Here is a 25,269-nt window from a genome sequence, read left to right on the forward strand (position 1 = left end):
GTCCCGAAACTTGCTCATTGTAATGGTAGAATGTTTCAAAAACCATCTTGAAGCTATCAAATTGGCTTGCTTGCTTTTTGTTGGCCTGATTACTTCTATGAAGAGAAACTTGGATGGTGGAAAGAAGCACTGCCAAATGGAGATACTATGAAAAAGATCTTTTATTTTTTTCCTACGAGCACCTCATTAAGCAGAGAGCTTCCTGAGAATTCAGCCTCCCGCATTCTGGAGAAACTAATGTAATGCTCTTTTTGAAATTGTCTAGTTTATTCTTTGTTATGGATTTTCTTCAACTGTGTAAAACCTGGTTCATTAAAAAAAAATCTTCTAATTCCAGTTCTTTAGTGGAATTGTAAGGACACCCAAGAGACTACCACATCTAGGCATGACTGTGCCTAAGTCATGCAGTGCAAGCCTATTCTATTTTTTAAATTTGAGGAAATAATTTGTGAGGAATGAATGAAGAGATAAATGAACAAATAGATGTGAAAGGCACCAGGGCCACTTCATAGTCACCTTTCCCAATAGGATAAGTGTTGCATTACTCATCTTATTTGTAGAAATAAATAATAGCTTACTAACAGCTCTTCTATGACTTCTACCTTAAGGATAAGTAATTGAGGAGGAACTTGCCCTCCCCTTCCAAAAAAGGCAGAACACCCTACTTCTGGAGTGTCCTAGGGAGTTAATCTAGGTCAAAATACAGGGAAGAATCATATACATGGCATTTTAGAGGTTTGTGGCCAAGAGAGTTTTGCCCACCAAATTCTGCCTAGTTTTACCTACATTTCCTAGTCTGCTTGCAGTGAGGAAAGGGTGCTGTGACTGGTCTGGGGCCAGGAAAATGTGAATAGATGCGTGTCAATTACAGAGAGAAGGTGAGAAAAGCGCATGACCAATTTCCAATCTCTCTCTTCCGCTAACATGGCAACTAAGAAGGCTACACATTCCAGATGGCCCATCATAAGAAGGTGGCACTCTGTGCGACAGGGTGACTGGAGCAGAACCTCTCCCTCTTCACCCTCATGAAACAACATGAGTCATATAGTATGGCCTGAGAAATATGAAAGCATTGAGAATTTTATGTTGTTGCTATTGTGGCATAGCCTTGACTAATATAATCAACAATACTATAGTATTAATCTTGACTTATGTTGGCTCTTCATTAAATGATTCTAACTATGCATCTCCTTTTTAGTTTTTGGGAATCATATAAAGAACAACCACCATCATCATTAGTAGCAATTGCATCATTTTTTTTTGAGGCAAATCTCAGGTTGTTGGGGGAGAGACTGCAAGGAGGCTGAGAGGGACTCTGTGTCCAAGGGAAGCTTGTTGCTAAATGCCCTTTCTGGGCTTGAAGGAAATAATTGGACTCATTACGTTGCTTTAGGTCCCCTTTTCTTTAGTCTAAATAACCCCTAGGTTAATTAGACATGGTTTCTAGCCTCAGGAAATTTTTCTGTGTGTGGTTAGTAATGGAGAGAATGGTCATAAACTCAGTAATTAAATTTTCAGTCTTACAAATGCGAAAGAATGGCAAACTGCCTGTAAGGTGTCTTGAAAAATCAATAGCCCTTTTGAAACTAATATCTTATATCAATAATTCTGCAAATATTAAGTCATAATCAACATGCTTCTGTTAGTGACAAAATGGCAGGTCCCAGTTTATGCCTGGCCAAGTGTGCTGATCATTAACAGGCAGAAGTGTGGCCCCTTTTCAGTCCTGGATGCTGGGTTTGTTTTAAAAATACTGTGGACTGGGCCTGATCCCAGGCCAATTAAAGAAGAATCTCTGGATCATTCGAGAGTTCGGCCAGGGGTGGGAACCACGGGTGAAGCAAATAAAAACAGTAAACTAGAGTGAGAATCTAAATTTGGATCCTCTCTCTTTTTATTAGCCATGTAAATTCAGACAAATCATATAGTGTCTCTCTCTCTGGATTTTGGTTTTCTTACCCATGTGATAGGAATAGCAGTGCTTTCCCTGCCTAGATCCATGTGTAGTTTGAGTCTAAAAATGAAAATATATGTGGAAGTACTTTGTAAATTATGAAGAGTAAAAATATAATATTTTCATTATTATTACTGTAGAATGACAGACATGACTCAACTCCACTTCTAATCATTTTATTGTAGTAAGAAGTAAGTCAATTAAGTGAATATGTTAGTAAATTATCCATCTGACTATCAGTGTTCAAGAGGAACCAAAATTCCACATGGAGTGACTGCTGGCAGACAATGTCTTCCTTCCACTCAGATGTCCATGTTTGTAGAAAGAAGAAGGATTATAACATGTCCATGAATTACACTTCTTTGGCTTCATTCTGGGCACAGTGGGAGTGTCAATAACATCACAATTGTTGTTATCTTTGTGAGCTGTCTCCTTTCCACTTTTCTCGAGGTCTTTACTTCTTCATGGACTGTTCAGAATGGTCTGCTCAACCCCACAGAGGGCAGAGGCAGGATAGGGGTGTAGCCCAGGGGGCTACTTCCCACTTTGCATGCTGACCTATATTTAAATCTTGACTCTGATATTTGCTAGTTGTGTGAACTTGGGTATCTTATGTGACCCTCTTGAGTTTATTCAATCTTTATTAAGTTCCTGCTACCACCAGACACTCTGATTATTGAAGAACAGTATCGAAAAAAAAAAATGCCCCCTCCTCAAAGAGTTTACAGTCCAGGCAGGAAAGACAAATAAGCCAAGGTACAATAATGTTTACCTTCATTTGATTTATAATTAAGGTAGCCCGGTGCCCGGCTGAGAAGCTGTTCAGTAAATGATAATAAATATTGTCATTATTCCTTGTTGTGGTGTGCCATAGGCACAAGCCAAGGGACATGAACCCAAGCCCTCTGCCTAAGCAGGTCAGGCAGTGGTGGAATGTTGCTTATCTACACCTGGCCCTGGCTGACCTCTGTCTGGGCTGAAGGAGAGCAGAGAGTTCCTCTGAGTACAAAAGGACCTTGAAAAGCTTGCCCTTGACCTCAGCTGTCCCACTGGCAGAAGATCAGACTCATTCTAAAGCAGATCTATGGCTTTCGGTTTTCTCCAGGACTGACAGGGCGCGATTCCAGATCACGATTTTCGAACTCCTCCTGGCCAGCGGTGAGCCGCCTGGGTTATCCTCAGGAACACGCTGGCCTCTTGAGAATCGCCCAACCAAAAGGCCTGGGAGCTGGGCCAGACGTCCTCAGGCCTTTTCTGGTCTTGCTGGAGAGTCCGTTTTGCGCCAGAACCTGTTCCAAGATGAGAGGTAAATAGAGAATCACCCAAACAGTAACTGTTTCTCTCAACTGTGGCTTTCTTTTATGGGTCCATTATATCAAATTTAATAGAATAAATTTTAAAATCATAGAGATCTGTCCATGTAATAAGAAAATTGTAATAGTTGACCATTTTAAAAGGAGGACATAAACTTTCCTAGATTAGTGAAATGAATTAATGGCATGTTATCTGAGGACGGAAGGTTCTGCCAAACTAGAGCTTGAATCTGCTTGTCTTCTAAAATCCACAGGCACGCATAGTTTAAACAAAAACAAAAGGAAAAGGAAAAAAAAAACCTCTCTAATAAAAGGATAATTGAGACACACCTTGAAGTGGAAGAAGCGTGTTTTTATGTTTTTGATTTCTTTTTTCTGTTTTCAAGCCTGACCTCAAACATGCCAATTTATTTGTTATCAAGACAATTAACTACATCACTATCAGCTCGACATTGATAATCTGGAGATATATTGATTTGTAGGATTTTCTTTCGCTGTAGCTAATTAATAACGCATCAAGGGTCAAAATCCTGTTGTATGTTCTAAGCGGTTTAAAGGGAAAGGTTGCTTGTATGGAATCACCTGCCACACAGAGTGCCTGTTTACTTGCTTCTCACACAGATACTATCTGAAAAATACACCGACTTGAGCTATTTAGGGCTGTAACATACATGTGGTGAGATCATCTCAATAGTCGGCTTCTATGTCAGAAAAGCTGCAAAAGTGTTCAAATCAAAACAATGGCATTTGGTTGAGATATTTCCCCTTCTCTCTCTGCTCATTTTTCATCTTCCCAGGGGCACCCCCACCCCCACCCCAGTTTCCCCTCCTCTGCTATTCTTCACTTCTCTCACTTGTCTCCCTTCATGACAAGAAGGAGTGCCTCCATTGGGCCAATGCATCAAGCAGTGACACAGGCAGAGTCTCATTCCCTCTGACAGACGTCAATTTAAAAAAAGGCAGGAGAAGATTTCCAGGCAGAGGTGAGGGCTGTGAACGGAATTAGTCATCATTACCCTGAAGGGAGATGGGCTCGCTGTAGCTGTTCCCTCATCAGACTTCTCATGACTATGCCCTGAGGATCACCCCCATCATTCTAAATAGTCATGACACAGCCAATGTATGGGTTAAAATGATGAGCAGGAGAGACAGGCCTATCCCAAAGTAAATAGACTGAATTAGAGGCATTACAACAGTTAATATGTCAGGTCCCGGTTGGGAAGCCATAGATCCTGTGTGGTCTATTTCCCCTGCATATTGAAATTGATTGTGCCTTGGGCTATGGCAGGGTTGGTGGGGGAGGGGAGCTGACATTCATCCTTCCAGTCACATGGATCAAAGAGAGCAGACAGTGTTATGTGGAATTATTTGCTCTGAAGGTGCAGGGAATAGAATTTAATAGAGCAATGGGGTATAATGAAAGAAGCCATGAGTCTTAGCCAATGTCTCCCCAGGCCACGCCATCCGAGGAGTATAAATAAGATCATGCTCTTACCCAAATCATATTTCTCTGGCTCAGCCCAATCTAAAACTGCGGGAATTATATTCTCTTTTTCTCCCTCTTCACCTGGCCAACTGTTCCTAGGAGACCTCAGGGGACACTTCCTGTATTTTTGAACGCGGTCCTGTTGGCCACCATACGTGGGGTTCTCCTTCTCCCCTTCTGCGTACTGTTATGGTGCCTATCAGGGGAGGCTGTCAGCTCCTGAGCCAGTCCCTGAGGTCAAAAATGAAGGGCATCATTGCCACTGTAATGCCGCTGGCACAGGCTCCATTGCCTATAATGCCACACAGTCTCGAGTTACTGCTCAAGTGCCTGGCACCAATGCTCTTAATCCAATTGGTTCCTTCTTAAACTCATAGCAAATTCAATGCCACGGTGACATTGATGGAGTTGATCTTTTTGTCTCTACTTCTTCATTACTGCTACTCCCCACTTCCAAGCTGTTCTCATGAATCCACTGTGACTGAGTCAAAGGAGAGTCTGAGTAACTCTTACTGCCCTGGCTCCGGTTCTCCAGAAACAGACTCAAGGTTTGTGCACAAGATATGCATGGGGAGTGCACGCCAGACTGACACTTGTTTGAGGAGAGTCAGGAAGCTGGGTTTGGTTGAGAGAGAAGTAGAGTAACATTTATGGGGGAGTGAGGCAGCAGGATTGGGCAGAGGGAGAAAGTCAAGTGTTGTGTAGCTACAGCAGAGGCCTCTTCCAATTACGTGGGTACATCTGGAACTGGGCCAGCCCTTCAGTGTTACCCTGAATTGAGGCAAGGGGCCAGGATTTATACCCCCATGTCATTCAGTTATAGGATGTGGGTCACATATCCAATAACTGAAATGCCATCTTCAGTGGGGGGACGTAACCTTGAAAAAGGTGTTCCTATTTAGCTTGAGGGAATGAACCAAAGAAAGATCAGCTGGGAGTGGCCTGTAGTTAACACTTTGTGCAACAGCGAGAATGAGTACCTTGGTCTTAAAGCGGGGGCTGGCTGATGCACATACAATCTGTCTACCTCTCCTTTCCCCTGTAGACTGCTGATCTTGGCCCTACACCTTCCCTTAGGCCAAGTTGTTTTCTAAGAAGAGCCTCAAACTCCTGCCAAGCATTCTCCTCAGTTCCTTTCAAGTCCTCGGATAAATGATTGCTAATGGGAACACTGGTACAAGCAAAATGAGAAGATGTTTCATTTTAGTCCTGGAAAGTAAGGCAAGAAGCTCACATGACGCAAAGAATGTGAGACCTGAGTCTGAAGACCTGGGTTCCCCTCTGCCTGTCTCAACTCTTAGTTAAGTGACAATGAAAATCACTTTACTCTCTAGACCTCATCTGTGAAGTTTGGAGTTAGGCTAGCTGGTCTCTAAGTTCATTTTCAGTTTAAAATTTTTTCAACAACGTGCCTACAATGGACATCAAAGAAGCAAATGGTATGATTTATGTTTTAGAGGACATTAAAACTTTGTTAAAGATTCAAAATAAAGCAATTAAGAAAATACTAAGGAAAAGTGAATAACAAACTATGGTTAATAAGTCAAGTTCCAGAAGCAACTCCATTGATACAGAGCAGCAAATTTTTCCTGTAAAATGGCAAATAGCACATTTTTTATTTTGCAGGCATGCATAGCCTCTGTTGCAACTACTCTACACTGCTGCTGTGGTATGAAAACAGCCGTAGACATAATGTAAATGAATAAGCATGGCTGTGTTTCAATAAAATTTTGTTTACAAAAACAGGTGACCGATTGTGGTTTGACTCCCCCATGAAATAGAGTTAAAGAGAAGAAAGGAATCTTAATTAACTATCTAATGCCTTGTTACTCAGTGTGGTTCACAAATGCTCAGTGTTGACATCATCTGGGAGAGTTTCAGAAATGCAGAATCTCAGACAGCAGCACATCAGGCCAGCTGAATTATAATAGCTTTGGTCAAAAATATTCTTAGGTGATTAATATGCATGATAAAAATTGAACAGTACTTATCCAATCCAATCTTCTCATTTTTCCAGATGAAAATGAGGCCCTGAGTGAACAAATGACTTGTCTACAGTCACCCAGCTAGTTTTGCATCAAATTGAGATTAGGGGTCTTCTGATTCTTTCTTGAGTCTGCAAATATTTATTGAGCATTTACTATATGTCAGGCAATACCTGCCTTCATAGAACCTGCATTCTTTTTTGAAGGGAAACAAACCATGAAGAATTTAAAAATAAATTATATGGCAAGTTTGAAATCAATAAATGTTTTGGCAAAAAATAAGTTAAGGATACAGAGTATAGGGAGGTGGGCATTACAGTTTTACATAAATTGATCAAAGAAGACTTCGTGGAGAAGGCAACATCTGAGCAATGACTTGAAGTAGTTTAAGGGGCCAGCACATAGATATCTAGGAAGAACCTTCCAAACACTGGAAACAGAAGGTGCAGAGGCCCTGTATTGGGGTTATGACTAGTATGAACACTAAGGCAGCCCTGTGGCTTGAAACAGAATAAAAACTGGGAGCGTTAGTTGGACATAACGTCCTGAGGTCAGAGAGAGGTAATGGCTAGCAGGAGGCTAGAGAACACCATTGTGTAGGGTCTCATGGACTGCTGTAAAATTTTACCTTTATATAGAGTAAACAGTTTTGAGCTGCGTTGTGTTGAGAATAGAGAGCAGATGAAGGATGTCAAAGGAGGGAACAGGGAGACAAGTTAGGAAGTCATTGCAATAATGCAAGCGACACACAATGGTGGCTCATTCCAGAAGTGATAATAAGTGATTGGGGTTTGGGAGATATTCTGAAGACAGAGCAAACATGTTTTCCTGATGGGTGAACGTGGGGTGTAAGAGAAAGAGAGGAGGGATGAAGATTTTATCAAATGACATGGGGTAAACACAGGAGCACGTACAGAATTGATGATCATGGGTTTAATTTTGCTGGGATAAATTATAGATGCCACATAGGCATCCAGTGGGAATTGTTAAGTAGGGAGCTGGACATGCCAGTTTTGAGTTTACTGGGAAGGCCTGTGTTGAAATTCTAAATGTGCAGATATACAATCTAGAGATGGCACTTCAGGTCATGAGATTAGATGAGATGATCAAGGAAATGGGTGTAGCTAAAGAAAAGAAGAGGTCCAAAGGTGAAACCCTGTAACGCTCCAGTTTAAGAACTCAGAGATGGAGAAAGACCAGCAAAGCATACTCTACTCCTCTTCCCTTCTTATGATAAGGCCACATACAGGGAACACCTCCTCATGATGAGTAGTGGCTCCTGAGTACCTCAACCAGTGCTCTCTGTTTTCCTAATACTGTCGTCTACTCCAGCTTTCTGGTTGTTTTATCTAGGCTTGCTTTTCCACTTCATGCCTACCAGATGCTGGGCATTCAAGATAAAAAGGTGTGAGTTCCTGGTGAAAGGCTAATTTTATGTGTCTGAAGATGATTCTTTTGATACAAGTTAGTTGTTTCATTATGAGTCTGTATTCCACAATAGAAAGGGCAAAAGGGCAATAGAGATACTTTCCATTGACAGAGTCCATCAAAATCTGCTGATTTTATTTGAATTAAGAAAAAAAGAAAAGCAAATTTCACACACAGGAAACACTTCATTTCCAAGGTTCTCCAAATGCTTATTGTGCTCTTATCAAGTCATATTATGAAATAGTAATATTTCATAATATGGATTCACTACTACTTATTATTAATATCTTGAAGTTGCCCATAACTTTTCAAAATAGATAGAAATCAAATACATTTAAGATGGATTCTTTTTTTCTTAGAAATGTGCCAGTTTTGTTTTATTATCTTTCAGTATCCATTGTTGTCAAGGAGAAGTCTGATACAAATGTGATTATTTTTTCTTTTGTAGGGAAGCTTTTCTTTGGAATATTTTAGAAGGTTTACATTTCTGTCTTGGCCTGTATTAACACAATCTGATATATTTAGCTATGGATTTGTATTCATTCTCCAGGTGGGCACCTCTATGTCTTTTCTTCTGCTCTGTAAAATTGTTCCATTATTTCATTGATTATATGTATTTCTCTATTTTCTAGGTTTCCTTTTCCTGATACTCCTGTAAATGGATTTTGGGTCTAATAGATCTATTTTCTGCAGCTCTTTATATCATCATACCTTCCATTTTCCTTTCCTTTGATACCATGATCTGTGAAGTCCTTTGGCATGATTATTAGCTCACTAATTGAGTCTTCGGCTTAGTTCATTTTGCTCTTCTTCTCACCTTTTAAATTCATTTTTATGTCCATGTTCTCCAGATTATTTTTTCATAAAATACTTTTCTAATTTTATAGAAATGCAAAACATGTCCATATAATCTCATTTTAAGCTTAGTCTGCTTGCCCCATTAAATATTTTGCCATATGTTAGTTTTCTGTGTATTGAATTGGAGCCCTTTCTTTTGTAGTTTTGGTGTTCCTCAGATATTTGCTGATTCTTAATTTGTCTGCTCATATTTCCCAGGGACATTTCCTGTTTGCCTGTTTGTGGATGCATGTTTTGCCTACAGGGACTAGTCTTTGGAGAGAGAGAAATACTGTGGAACCTAAAATGCTGGCAGCCCGTTCTTTACTTTTGAAGGCACCCACTCCATCTTTCTCTGTGCCTTCAGCTACCTGGAATTCTCTGGCTTTGATGCTCGAGTCAATGATTCCTTTTGGGAGCATACTCACTTACTTTCTCCTCTCAAGATATTGGTATAAAGTGTTAGCTCAAGTTGATAATTACCTAAAATTTCATTATCATTACCTGTATCCTTTGACCTTGTGTGTTTCCCAGAACCACTCTGATCTCAACCCCATTTATTTACTCTGTGTATTTTCATTTCAATTTTATGTATTCTTCAGTTCCTCTTTCATTCCTATTGGCTTTCTATTCTCCAGAAGTTCATCAAAATTTTGTGTTCACCTAAGGTAATTTTTTTTTCGTTTCCTGATAACATTACAAAACATTTTACACAGTTTTTTTTTTTAATTTTAAAGAATTCTGGGCTTTGAAATGAATGTGGTTGCTTGTGCTCAGTCCATTCTGCTTTTAATAGCTTTGCAATGAAAATCATAATGTTGCAGGGACATAATTGTAGAGCAAAAACCTCAGAAGTATTTTATACAGAAACATAGAGTGATCATTCATATCTACTTTGGGGATGGCTATTATGCTGAAAAAATGGGGGTAAGAAGGTAAGCATGAAATTTCCAAGATTGATTTGTATTCCAAGTTGAATATTGAATCTTTATTCCTTGGTTAGCCAAAAAAAGTAGTTAACAGTGTAATACAGAATTAGCTAGAATCCAAATCAGAGGAATGCTTCAGAATGAATCAAGCAAGTCTTAACATAAAACCTCTTCTGAAAGCACAGGGCACAGATGAGTATTTGATGGTAGGAAAGAGGTTTGAAAATAATACACATTGAAAAGCAGGATTGGGGTTGATTTCAAGATAACGTTTATTGACAGTGATTGACATTTCATTGCAGCTTTCATGGGAGGAGGTTGCAATTACATTGGAACTAAAGCGCTAGGCCAAGATTTTCTATGGTATCTAAATAATAATCATTTTGTTTCTTGAACTCCCTCAATATATCCATCTCTAGCCTAGATACTCAGAGAACTTCAGAAGCCGCTTAAAATATATTCATCATAAAAAAACCCCCACAAAATTTCAACACATGTAAAATTAGACAGTATATGCTATTTTTAAAAGCCCATTACTAAAAGTGCACACTGGCATTGTACAATGTGAAAGTAACTCATTGAGGTCAATTCAATTTTAGGAATTTTAGAAGTCTGAATCCATCTTATGCATTTAAATTTGAAACTGAGTCTCAAGAGTAATAGGATGTTGTAAGTGGAAGGACCTGGAAACTCATTAGACTAACATCACCAGCATTTTAATTATTTGGAATTTTTAAACAAACATAGTTTGGGGCTTAAATTATATCTATGGCGATTGCCAAAGGTGGCTGGCTGCATGTCAGATTCACACAGGAGACATTTTTTAAAATGCAAGATCCTGTGTTTTAGATATTTTGTTTCAATTGGTTTGCAGGGGGCCTTGGGAATCTACAGTGTTAAAAATCTCCCTAGATGATATAGGATGTGTATCAAGGTATCAGAATCAATGAGTTAGAAAAAACTTCCTGGATTCTCCACAGTCTCTTCACTTACAGAATATGTAATATATATATATATATATATATATATATATATATATATATATATATATTTTTTTTTTACTAAAAGATGTAAAATTTTCCTTAAAATGTTTCCAGATCCCAATTTTAAGGAAATGAGGCACACAAATTAACAATAGCAGGAAATAAACCCATCTCCATGGAACCTAAATGGCAGTAAAGGGTTCCCCCCTTCTTTTTTTTTTTTCTTTCAAGAAATGTTGGAAACACCATGCAACAAAGAAAAAGAAAACCCTTAAAAAAGACCAGCTTTTGAAACTGTCATTGCAAGTTTACAAAAACAGGAAACATCTGAGCTCTAGCAAATCCTTTGATGAAAACTTGCAAAACTAACTCCTCAAAAAAAGAACATAAACTAAATCTCTCATTTTCAACATGATCATTCAGTGAGTCTATTGTTGTTCTCTAAGCCCTTTGAATGACCCACAGACCTTCACAGGGCCGCTTGAGGTTATTACTGGAGTACCCAGATTAGCCTTTGTCTTTAGTATTGATATATTCTTAACAAAACTGTAACATCTCATCCTTTTTTTCTTTCTTTCTCCCCCACCCTTCACCCCCAATTGAACAGAGAAGGACATGTGTATTTAAATGCTGTTGTCTTTTTCACAAAACCTAGAAGAGAAAGGACTTAAACAGTCTAATTTTACCACTTTACTCCCTAGATTAAAATCCTTCAAAGTCTTTCCATTTTTTCTTAGGATGAAATAAGAAATCCAATATGCTGGTTATTCTATTTACCATCTTTTTCTCCCCCAGTCTCGCCAGCCTTTTCTGTTCTATATCCCAAGAAAGACACTGAGTGGGAGGTATTGCTAAGGCACAAGGAGAGAATGTTTGGGGTACAATTTAATATCAAACAACAGGTGTTTGAATTGCGAAAGTCCACTTTTAGATGGATGTTTTTTTCAATAAATACAGCTGGGACTCTCATATCTGCGGGTTTCGCGTTTGGGAATTCAACCAACTTCAGATCAAAACAGTATTTTCACATTCCCAACAGCAGATTCCCAAGCCCGGATACCTAACTGTGATTGAAAATACTACTGTTTTCTATGGAGTTGGTTGAATCTGTCAATGCAAAATGCTGACTTGTGTCAAAATTACACGAGGGTTTTCAACTGCCAGGAAGTCGGGGCACCTAATTCCAGCGTAGTTCAAGCATTAACTGTATCTTCCCTGCTCATTCCTAGTTTCTGCCTTACTTCTTTGTCAACAGGTGTGCGTCTCCTCACCTCCACCGCTCCAGCTCTCACTGGCCTCCAATATTCCCTACCCTGACTCCTCTGGTGATGACAGCTTCAGTCTGACCCTTGCTTGTTCCTACTGCCTGCATATTTGTAAGTATATCCCTTTTATTAAAATCTCTTTATTAAACCATCTGAGAGAGTTTTGTTTCCTGCTAGGACCTTGATGAATAGGATGAGTTTATCAGGTCCTGCATGATCTAACCTCTGCCTTTCTTGTCCGCATTTCACTCTGTATTCCAGCCATGATTTCTCCCACCCACCAGCACGTGTTACTTCCTTTGTGTGGGCTGTTCTTCTTCACCCCCTTTCCCTGGCTTCTTTTCTTCCCATCCTTCAGGTCACCATGTATTTGAAAATGATTTGTGGATCAGTACCAAGACATTTAAACAGACATTTAAGTAAATGTTTTGTGGTTGAGGAGAGTAACACGCATGCAAATTGCTTCATCAACAATTCAGCCCAAGGAAATGGCTATTTAAAATACAGATGACATTGCTGCCTTGTACATTTTTTTTTCATTATTTGGTTTAGTACATTGGACATACTCATAAAAATTATTTTAACCTAATGGAAAATCAAGTCAGTTTGACCCTAAACTCGTATTAGCATTTGCTATTAGATATATTATATCCTTTTAAAATTTTATAGGAAATATATTGGGGGCTTAAGGAAGAGTCTGCTTGTATAGGCTGTTCAAAACTTACATTCTCCTCCTTAAGCCCCTGATATATTTCCTATAAAATTTTAAGATAATTCAGTTTGTTGCTATATGATATTACATAGTATATATAAGTAAAGTGAAAAGTAAAGCAAAAGAAATGGAATGGTGTAGAATTGCAATTTGGTTTTAACCTGTTTGATTCTGAAGAAAATGCTATGGAATCAGGAACAGAAAAAAAATTAAGCTATTGATGATTACGATTTGCCATAGGATGTACATAGCCATACCTTCAATTTGCTCTCAATGAGCATTACCTGTGTTTTTGAGAAGCTTGACTATTTCACTTCTATTGACCTCCTGTTTGGAGTAAAAGTCCTCTTTGTATAGCATCTCACCTTTCTCTAAGCATCTTTACATGCATTATTTATTCTTGACCCAGTGAGGTATGTACATAGAGGCTCAGACTGATAAATGCCTTGGGGAAGGACATAGAGATTGAATGGGGAAGAGTTCTAAAATAACCTTGGGTTTTCTGTCATAACGTTTGGTTTTTTGTCTACTGTTTTATGTTGCTGCTACACATGTGTCTGATTATCAAAAAACTGGGCCATCATCTCTTCCTCTGCTTCTGAAATGGATTTGTTTAAAATGGAAAAGGAAGAGTTGGTATTAAAGTTGGGCCATGACAAAGAAATATATATCTATTTGTTTAAAGTGCCAAACATTAATGCCTGGCAAATAGTAGGTGTTCTACAAATATTAGTTCTCTTGGAAGAGAACTCTGGAAAAAAGGGTTCTTCTGGAAACAAATAAACAAACAATTGAGAACATTGTGTTTTTCTAAAAATTTGCCATTGGTCTATGAGCAAAAAGGAAAAGCTGGTGCTGGCCCACCTAATGGGGTTTAGTTATACTGCTCTTGGATCTGATGTCTTTCCTGATTTAGAACTTCAAGAGGTTTGACTATTAATTTTAAGATATTTATTTAAAGAGAATCTGGACCATTTTATTCCTTGCCACAGATTATCTGCTTAACGAAGGCCATCAATATGAACTCAATTAAACACAGCAAATGCATCTGTATGTTATTACAACAATTGCCTACTTCTGTGGTCTGTAAAAGCCAGGATCAGAACACGATACCAGGTAAGTGAGTCCTTTACTTATGGCTCGTTTAGTGGCCAATTCTATAAATTGGTTAGATCTCATTTGTTTACAAATATCACCTCCTATTTCAAGAGCAATCCTGTGCCATAATAGCATGATTAGATTTGCAGGTCTTGGCCTGGGGCCTTTTGTCTACTTGCTGATACAATCACTGTCGTAAATGGATGAGCCCCTGGTGGTGGCTCAGAGGTGATCTCCAGTTGAGCCCCACACTTCAATAGTGGGATCAGGAATTTGAAATTAAAAACCCGGAACACTCAGCAACTAGTGGTTAGAAAAGACTTATTATAAATGTAGGATGGCGATCTTTTTCCCTTTCTAAAGCCAATTGAGACCTTTGGCTCATTTGGTTTCTTGAAGAAGGGAAAGAATCAGGGGAAGGGCAAGAGGGACAATCCTCTTGGATAAAAAAGCCAATCATCAGGTGACATCTACTGTACTAACATTTAGTAACTGATAATTGCTGTAACTAGGGCCATTGAGCTTGGCAAATATTATCCAGTAAATTTTAATTAGCACCCGGGGGATTGGAGAGTTTCAGAATAAGCTCTTGGGAGAAGCTTCCCCAGCCAGTGGCGATGTGTGCTGAGTAATTTTAGATCAGCTGGCCTGTCAGAGCAGATCAGTGTCATCGCACCACTTATCCTGAGGAAAATGCACCTGCTTCTACATGGAAATAAGGTGCATTATCTGCCAATTTGTGCTGCTTCTTTCTACTGCTCCCCAGGTTTGACGAGTGGGGAGTGTAAGGGCTAAATCAGAAGGCTCTGGAAAGAGAGTTTTATCGCCATTCAAGGACACACACCGTCACAGACCCTGAGTGGCTTCCTCTTCTTTTGCTTGCATTGGGACATTTCTTGTAGATGTTTTATTATAAAATGGGATATGTTTTGCTATGAGACCTGATGATGCTGTTGTGCAATAAAGAAAGCTATTTCTTATTATTTTCTTTTTGTGCGGGGAATTTTTAGTTGTATTCTGAAGGGTAGGGTGTGATATTAGGTATGGACAGACACTGATTCATGACAAGAAATCTGTTAAAGGCTAAACTAAAATATTGCCTGGAAATGTTTAGAAACAAATATCTGCAAGTGCAACATGTACAACTCATTGTTTTTTTAATTGCACAGTATCCGTAACACCTTCTAATTGTAAAAGAGTCAATGAATACAGACATATTCAGCTAATATTTATAAATAGACTTATCTGGAAGTCACTATGCTAAGCAAGTTATATATGCTGTTTTTATTTCCCCTACTTATAGACAGGGTAAATAAACTTAGAGCAATTAACCAACTTGCTTAGCTCATTAAGATATTATGTAGTGGTGCCTGGATACAGTTTAACTCGAGCCCATGCTTTCAACAGTTCTGAGACATACACGTTTGCACATACATAATGCACACATGAATGCAAGATGTGCTAACATATAAACACATACACATGCACACACATTCATATCAGCTTAGTGTGGATATGTCCACTCCTTTTTCTCACTGATTTTAGACTGTTTTAAGAACAAGTGTTTTTAACACTGAATTGAATAATTGTAACAAATATTTTTAAGGTGGTGCTTCAAGAAAAGCCTGTGATTAGCCATTAGGGAAATGTGAGTAGAACCCAAAATGTGATACTACTTCACACCTACGAGTATGGCTATAATCAAAAGCCAGACAATAACAAGTATAGGTGAGGATGTGGAGAAATTGGAACCCTCCTACACTGCTGGTGGGAAGGTAAAATGATACAGCCACTTTGGAAAACAGTGTGGCAGTTTTCAAAAGGTTAACCGTAGTGTTACCATGTGACTCAGAAATTTCACTCCTGGGTATAGACCCAAGAGAAATGAAAACATATGTCCATACAAAAACTGGCATATGAATATTCATAGCAGCATTCTTCATAATAGCCAAAAGGTGGAAATAACCCAAATATCCATCAACTGATGAATGGATAAACAAAATGGGGCATTCAATGAAATATCATTCATCCATAAAAAGAAGCGAGGAACTGATAAGCGCTGCAACATGGAAGAACCTTGAAAATATTACACTGATTGAAAGAAGTAGTCATAATGACCACATATTGTCTGATTCCATTACACGAACTATCCAGAATAGGCAAATATAAGGAGACAGAGAGCAGATTAGTGATTGCATAGAGCTGGACAGATGGAGGAACTGGGAGGTGGCAGCTAGAGGGTTTAGGGTTTCCACTGAAGTGGGGAAAATGTTCTAAAATTGATTGTGGTGGTGGTTGTACAAGTCTATGAATATACTAAAAGCGACAGAATAGTATACTTTAAATGAGCAAATTGTGTGGTGTGTGAATTACATCTCAAAAAGCTGTTAAAAAGAAGAAGGAAAGAAAACCTAGTCGCACATTGTGACTGTGAACATTTTGGTTGGATAACTTTGGTGGGATGAGTTACTTCACTTTTTCAACTACCAGTTTCCTCATTTGCAAAATATAAATAGTTGTTATCTCTAATTCAGAATTGTGAGAATTTAAGATAAAGCTTGTAACATATTTGGGACTTAGTAGATTCCTAAAAAATGTTGGTAATATGAGCAGCAGTTGTAATGAATGTTAAATTCCATTCCATGACCACTAGAAGGTGACCAGGTGAAGAGACAGCAGAGAGTGAAGGAAAGTTAGGATGGAGGAGGTTACAGATAGAAAGAGACAAAGAAAAGGACAGCTACCCAGGGTGAGTGGGAGAAGGAGAAAGGAAAAAGTCACATGGTCATTCCGTGAGGACAGAGATGAAGAGCGAGGGGGGCAAACTAGGAAACAAAGCATAGTGGGCGAGTGCCTTCTGAGGGAGAAGCACTGAGGAACCTTGTTGTCTGTACATATCCAAGTCTTATCACTGACTAGAAAGTGTGAACTAGTTGATTTGCCTTCTTCCAACTTTTCTTTATTCTTTAAAACTCTGGGTTTTCATCCTCTCCCCTTGTGCTCCCATCCCACCATGCTTGAGATACCCTGCACTCTCTCTGTGATGTGATACTCTATCTGGGACATAGGCCAGATTTTTGAGCAGGTGATTTGATAAACTGTGTGGATGGAATAACCACATGGTCTGTAAAAATAAAAGCAAGTAACCTAAGCAATAGGTGTGAGGGCAGATGAGATGAAATGAAGGGTTAGGTTAGATCTAGTTGGGAATTAATTATTTCTTAGCTTTAGTCACAATTGCACTCTTGTCTTTCCTCTCACTCAGAAGCAGAATACTAATGGCCACCATTCATCTGCCGTGTTTAAGTTAGTTTGGGGATGCAAAATGGACTAGTGATTAAAAAAAAGAGACTCAGCAGTCAGATAGTCTGTGTGATCTAGTGCAAATTATTTACCTTTTCTGAATCTATTTCCTCAAGATCTACTGTGGCTATTTTGCAGTGTTGTTGCGATTTTAAACTGGTAGCATAGTTCTTGATTCACTGTAATTTCTTATGCACTCATTTTAGTTTAACTCCTTTTTTTACTGGTTTATCACTCTGCACATTTAGGAATTCACACTTTACCAAACAGAAACAATATGATCTGTGATTCAAAGTAAGCAAGAATGAAGTGATTAATACAAATCAAGATTAAATCTTAAAGTAAGTTTTTGTTTCAAAAAAATAATTCTTAATATAAATAGTAACATAGCTACCTGCATTTGGTAGATATTTGTGTGTATATAAATAATACAGTTTATTTCCTCTGAAGTGCTGATACAAAAACAGAAGTACAGAAATATCACATGGTATTTCCACTCTTACTGGAAGCGCCATGAATCTTATATGTTCCCATGTCAACTCAGTTGACTGTGCTCATTTATATTAGGTATTTATCTAGTCCGTATGTTTTTTGAGCATCTTAACATCTCATATTGAATTCATCTATTTGTTACAAAAATCAATTGACCTTGAGGTTTCTCAACCAAGGTTTGTGTCACATTTTGATTTGAATGGAGGCAAATGAATACACAATTATTGTTACCTGTGCACTTAACTATCTATTATGTTTTGCAGAGGCCACAGAAGAAATGTGAAGATCAGGCTTCATCTTAAATTTTTATTGTAATTGGAGAGAGAAAAAAACACATATATGAAATAGCTGGAAATCTATAATACATATTATGGCAGTTTCAGCATTTTGGAAAGAAACATTTTAGATATGCTAGGGCAGGAGGAAAGCTAGATGACAAGATTTGAGTAGATGTTCAAGAAATGAAGACTGGTGTTGATATGATATGCCAAGAAAAGAGGTTTTTGTGTAGCTGTAATGGGCATTTTATAGTCTTTTTTTTTTCTTTTCTTTAATAATTCTTTTTATCTTTCCTTCTTCCCTCCTCCTTCCTTCCTTCTTCTTTTTTGAGAATGTTCTGTATATCAGCTTAAAAATATTTTTGGATTCATCTAAGAGTTTTTAGATTGAAGGTTGGGGTATATGGTGCTGTTTGCGTCCAATGATATTCAGGTGTGTATTTTTATCTGTATTACCTACTGGTAGATATTTTGTAAATTTGAATTACTTTAATATCTGCCTTTAATTTCTACTTTACTCTGGTTATGTTTAATATACTAACTAATCTTTGAATAGTACTAAAATGTTTACCTAGAATTCCCACAGATTATCTCATTTGATCTCATGATTATCATGTCAGGTCATTTCTGATTAGCTCATTTTGCATATAATACTGAGACTTAGAATAAGTATTTTCCTGAATTTGCTCAGTGATAAAATTAGCAATTATAAGGTCCTAGGTATCCTTTAAGCATTAAAAAAAATACATGCAAGAGAAAAGATTATGAAATAAAATGGGAATATAGAATGCTTTTGCGTTACCTTGAAATTTCAGCAAAAGTTCTAAAGCTATGAAGAATATAAAGGGTGAAAAAGTTTTCCAACATGCTAAAGAAAAGGGCTAAACATAACCCCACAGGATTTGCTGGAGGGGGAAACCCAGTTCAGCCACCATCATTCCAACAGCTTAGGTAAGAGAAGATCAGTAGAATTTGTGAAGGAAATTTCCTTTGGAGGAAGTTGACAACTCTCCCTTCTCTCCCTTTCAGAGAGAGGAGGGAGTGTTTCTTCTTCTTTTCCAAGTGAGTAGGGCACCACCACTAAATACTATGGTGTCTGCAAGAGGGAGACTGGCACCTCACTCTGGCTTGAAGAGTGCTGAGACACTTAGACACCACCAGAGCTGTTCCTGGAGTAGAAGACACAGTAGTTCTTGAGAGAGTTTGAAATGTGTCCCCTGAAGTTTGGAAAGGGGACATGGAGCCTAGTGTCTGCCTCTCGTCTGGAAAAGTCTGAAGGACTATATGGATGGAGGTGACTGCAAAAAAAAAGAGGTCAGATCAGTAGTGGGTGAAGCTGCATTTCTGCAAGTGGAAAGAGCCAGTATATGTGTTTTCCCCTAGGACACTGTGAGAGGTAGGCAGGATTCGAGTGTCTGGATAGCACCTTGACTAAGAAGTATATATGCATGGTCATCTCCAAAAGCCAAATCATAAGCTGCACAGCAGAACCATCATTTAGGTATTTACTGTGATAGACTGAAGACATGTGCTGTCCAAGAAAGTACTAAGAGCCCTGGCCAGACGCAGCAGAGGAGGTGGGAGACAAAGCAGAGTGAAAAGCCAGAGGTGATAAGGAAAATATTTCACAGTTGGTGGAGCACATGTGCTGACCACCCAGAAAGGACGCCTGTCAGGGCTGGTATGTACTGGCAGAATATCAGCCAGCAAAACATGGGTTTTGTTTCTCCTTTCTCACTAATGCTATTGAAACCCCAAGTCAGACTTGAACTTGGGGAACAGGGAAGGAGGTCTACTTTGGATATAATATTCAAGTTCTGGTTTAGACTTGAAGTAGACTTTTTAATACAGAAAATGAGCCTTTCAGGAGCTATTGGACCAGCTGGAGGGGGAAAAGTTCTATCCTACAGAGTGTTTCAAAGCACTGCACAGGTGAAAAATTGAAAGCCATTGCCAATTGTACCCTACCAAGTTCAGAAAGCTTACTAAATAATTTATATTAAAATTTTTATTTTTATAAAACGATCATGAACTATAGAGATAAAAAGTTTGACATGACCTTCGCTAGAGTTTTATAAGGAGACGGAGAACTGAGGTCCATACAGGTGAAGTTGTTTGGCCAACAATGTACACACAGTAAAATAGGTGAAACACTCATGAAAAGACTAAATAAATACAGGGTTCCTGGAGTAAGGTCAGACTCTCCCTTTCCTAATAGAATGACGTGTTGAACCACTTAAAGTTACACAACACATATATGTGATTTCACCTGTATACAACAAGGAAAGAATTATTTGTTGTAGCCCCCAGGAGTAAACAAGATTTTTGGTAAGACTCTAAAAGTAAAGATAAAAGGAGGAAAAGCTTTAACTTATATTGTTACAAGTTCACTTAGTTTTGGAGGAAACGCCGAAGGCCAGCAAACAGATGGCAGAATCCAATTATTACAGAAAGGAACCAGAGCCATACCAGAGAATTAGAGACCAGTCAGAGTATCTCCAAGGAATGGCCAGAGAAAATGTTCTGGAAGATCCAGCAGAACTGGAAACAAGCATTTTAATCAAACTAAGCCAACATCTGGGAAAGAATGCCTCATGCATGGAAAATGGTATTATTGAGGAGAGCACTTTTTACTTTTTTAAATTATTGATTCAGGACACTTCACTTTCCTCTAGTTTGTGTTTTTCCCATTGTGCTGTGCTTTGATACATGACATAATATCATTTTATTAAAAAAAAAAAAAAGGTCTTGCCTTAGGGGTAGGTCTCTTGTTTTGGAGAAGTTTGAGAAGGAATTTCAATGGTGTAGCAACTAGCTGGGGCATTAGAGCATCTTTCATGGAGCTCGTTCTAATGCAAATATACAGTCAAATAAAAAAAATTTTGTGAATTACTGTGCAAAAAGAGAGCAAGTAACGGGGACATGGGCAGTTCCAAGTTGGCTGGGAGAGAGGACAGGCAGTTATATTAAAGAGTAGCCATCATTGACATGGAGAGAAATAGGCCAACGTAGACTTGAATCTGACCTGGAACAACAGATACCTGCGGCATGCTCATTTGTTACATGTCTTTTCTGCTACATCAAAACAACAGTAGATTTTCTGCTTTTAAAATACAAGTTTCTTCCCTCCCACTCCTCTTCCTACTCTTCTCTGAAATGTCACTTCTAGCTGCCACTCAGCTAGAGGCTAATAAAGTGGCTGGTGGCTTCTAAGCAGTTCAGCGTAGGCAGTTCTTGTTTCTTGAGGCAAAATGTATGAGGAGCACATATGCCACCACAAATGAATTCCTGCTCGGTTTGTTTGCTTGTGGATCCTCACAACTTCATTGGTGTTTTATCAATAAAAATGTCGGTGTTTCTAACAGCTGGAAGATGTGATAAGCACTGGTCCAGAGTAGCCTGAGGCTCTCCACTCTAGCTGCATATGAGGGTCCCCCAGGGAGTTTTGAAAAATGCAGCTGCTAGGGCCCACTGCCACAATGTTTATTTAACTGGCCTCCGTGAGCCCAGTATTAGTATTTTTAGATGCTGTCCAGTGATGCTGAATGCAGCCGGGGCTGGGGCCCAAAGTGGTAGCAAGCAGTCTGCAGGTACTTTCAAAAGAATGTGTCCTGGGATTTAATCCTACGACACAACAACAAAGGCATTGGGGAGCCTCATTTTGCAGAGAAGGAGATTGTATTTCTGAGAGATGCCATGATTTTCCCAGAGCCGCACCACTAGGATGTGGAGGGGTGTATTTCATTTCCGACAACATATTTGGAAATTGTGGGTTGGGAAAGCTAATTCAGTTCCACTCAAATAAAATGGTTTACTTGTGAAACGTTTTTCTACCATCTGCGCCTCTGAAAATAGAGTGGCAAGTTCCATTATGGAACTGTAGAGAGTTTGACCCCAAATGAACAACTCATAAAAAGTGAAATTAAATAACATACCTGATTTTGGAGAGGGGATCCCAAAATAGGTATCTTAAAATTATTTCTTTTGTTTGCTTTTATATTTATACATTTCAAAGGAGAGATTCAGCAAACCTTTCTGCTTTAATGTATGAAACAGCATTTCCCCCCATTATTTCTGAGCAAGATAAACTCAGGAAGCATTAGAAATTTCACGCAATAGGTTTTTCTTCCTGATGATAACACTTGAGTAGTATAAAGTAAAACAAAAACTCACTTTTGTTAAGATATTTTTGAATTATTGCTTCAGTTATAAATAAATTCCAAATATAGATGGTGATATTACAGTGACATAGACAAACATGATTGCTTCCTGTATTATGACCGTGTTACACCCCTGTACATGTGTGAATTTTTGCTTACAAATTATGTTTTTTTCAATGCAAAGGTAGTTTTTGCATGTGATAAAAATACAGAATGTAAAACAAGAAATTATAGTGAAAAGGAAGTACACCCAACAGCCTAGTACCATAGAGTTCCACTACTCCCTATAGCTAACCATTTTACCAGGTTTTTTGGTTTTGTTTTGTTTGGGTAACTACCTTTCTAATAATACTTCATGCTTCTCCAGACATACAGTACATATATTTATCTTTTTATGTGAATAGTAGCATACTAAAAATTCAGTGTTCTGCATCTTGTTTTTGTCATTGAATAGTATTTTTTTGGAGGTTATTCTCTATCAGCACAGATGGACCAACTTCATTAGTTTTAGTGACTATGTAGTGTTAGATTGTATAGATGCACCATTGTTTATTTCATCAGTACCCATGGATGGACATTTATGAGTTGCAACCTTTGTGGTCTTATAAAAAATACTACCACATATTCTATGAAATGTTTGAACCAACTTGCACTTTGGCCAACAGTGTGTAAATGTCTGTTCCTCTAAACTTTGTTTCACTCTATATTATCACATTAAAAAACTTTATTTAAATACAAAGGTGAAAAATGCTTGCTCATTGTTTTAATTTATGTTTTGCATTATACATTTTGTATTATATATTGGTTATGCATTCATATTTAAAAAGTAATTTCAATTTTTTTTTCCTGTAAACTGCCTGAATCTACTCTTACATTTAGGAAGGGTATAAATAGCAATACAAATACCCATATATCCACAACCTAGCTTAATAATAGTAATAGCAATAATAATAATAATAATAAAAGAATATTACCCATGTCCTAAAACACTTGTGGATGGGTCCCCATCTCCTTCTCATCACTCAAAGACAATGACCCTCTGAATTGAATACCATTCTCTTGTTTTTCTCAATAGTTTTATAATCTCTGTCTAAAGCCCTAAACATTAGATCATTTACTTTTGTATGCTTTTGAAGTTTCTATATATGAAATCAAGCTATAATGTATTTAATTGTGACTTGATTTTTTTCTTTCACTCAAAAATATTTTTATGTTTCGTCCATGTCCATACCCAAGTATTGGTGTCTTTTAAGTGCTCCAAAAAATTCTCAGGTCTTATCTCTTCAAAAGTTACACTTTCCACTCTACAATTACTCATCCTGTCTCCATGTCTTTTAATTTCTTTTTAATATTTTTCATTACTTTATTTCTTTTTTACATTTTCTAAAAAGAGTATATCCATCTTTTAATATACTCAATCACTTCAGCTATTTAATCTGCTCTTTAATTTATTTTTTTAAAGTTTTATATCCAATTTTAAATTCCTAGAATACATACAGTAGTCCCCCATTATCTGCGAGGGATATGTACCAAGACCCCTAGTGGATGCCTGAAACTGTGGGTAGTACTGAGCCCTGTGTGTGTGTGTGTGTGTGTGTGTGTGTGTGTGAGTGTATGTGTGTGTACACACTGTTTTTTCCTATACATATGAAAATTATGTATTGGAAAAAAATTTAAACTATTATAATACCATTAAAACTATTAAACTATGAAAAGGTTTAATTGATAAATTAGGCACAGAGATGGACAACAATAACTAATAATAAAAAATAGAATTATTATAACAGTATACTGTACTAAAACTTATGTAAATATGGCGTCTCTCTCTTTCAAATATCTTATTGTATTGTAGGTATAGCATCGGTAAGCTAGACAAAGGTATGACTCATGTCCCAGGCGGGAGGAGCAGCACAGCACAGGATTTCATTACACTACCCAGAATGGTGTGCAATTTAAAACTTATTGTTTATTTCTGGAATTTTCCATTGAATAATTTTAGACCATGGTTAATGGTAGGTAACTGAAATAGTGGAAAATGAAACTGCAGATAAGGAGGGACTATTGTATTTGTTTGTTCTCTATATCTCCTTACTGTTATGTTTGTTTAAAGGTTTTATTGGGGAATTTGGGAAGGGTGAACAGCCAAGTTGTTGTCCTTCAGTCTTAGTTGTGGAGGGCGCAGCTAGCTCAGCTCGAAGTCCAGTCACCATCTAGCTGCCCATCAGCAGCTTGCGGCTGCTCAGCTCAAGGTGCTGTGTTTAATCTTAGTTGCGGGTGGGCATAGCCCACCATCCCATGCGGGAGCTGAACCGGAAACCTTGTTGTTAGAAGCAAGTGCTCACACCAGCTGAGCCATGCTGCCACCTGTTGGCAGCTCAGCAGCAGTTCGGCTCTGGCGCAGCTCACTGGCCCATGTGAGAATCAAACCAGCAACCCTGTTGCTCAGAGCTCGCACACTTAACCAACTGAGCCACTCGGCCGGCCCTCCTTACTGTTTATTTTTGCACTCTTTTTTTCCTTGCTTATATTTAAATGTTTTTATTTTTAAAATATATTGTAGAAATACAGTTATTTTGTAATCTTCATTTGATAATTCCATATCTGAAGTCCTGCTAAACTCAATTCTGCTCTCTGCTATTTTTTTCTCTCTGTCACACATGGTGACTTGAACTCTTTGCTATTATAAATGGTATCATTTTTACAATTCTTTTCTAATTGTTTGTTATTAGTGTATATAAATATAATTGATGCTTATTATAAAACTGATTTTTATTCAGTGTCTTGCTATATTTATGAATTCTATTATTTAATTATACATTCTTGGGTTTTCTACATACACAATCATTTACAAATCATAGCAGCTTTCTAATTTTTCTTCGTTTATACCTTTGGTTATATCTTTTATTTCTTTTCTTGCTTAATATCATCAGCTACAATCTCTAGAGCAAGATTAACAGAAGTGGTAATACGGGATATCCTCATCTCATTCCTAATCTCAGGTGCTTAGCTTTCAATATTTTAATATTAAGTACCATGTTTGCTATAA

This window comes from Hipposideros armiger, unplaced genomic scaffold (assembly GCF_001890085.2).
Source record: "Hipposideros armiger isolate ML-2016 unplaced genomic scaffold, ASM189008v1 scaffold_124, whole genome shotgun sequence".
Taxonomy (NCBI): domain Eukaryota; kingdom Metazoa; phylum Chordata; class Mammalia; order Chiroptera; family Hipposideridae; genus Hipposideros; species Hipposideros armiger.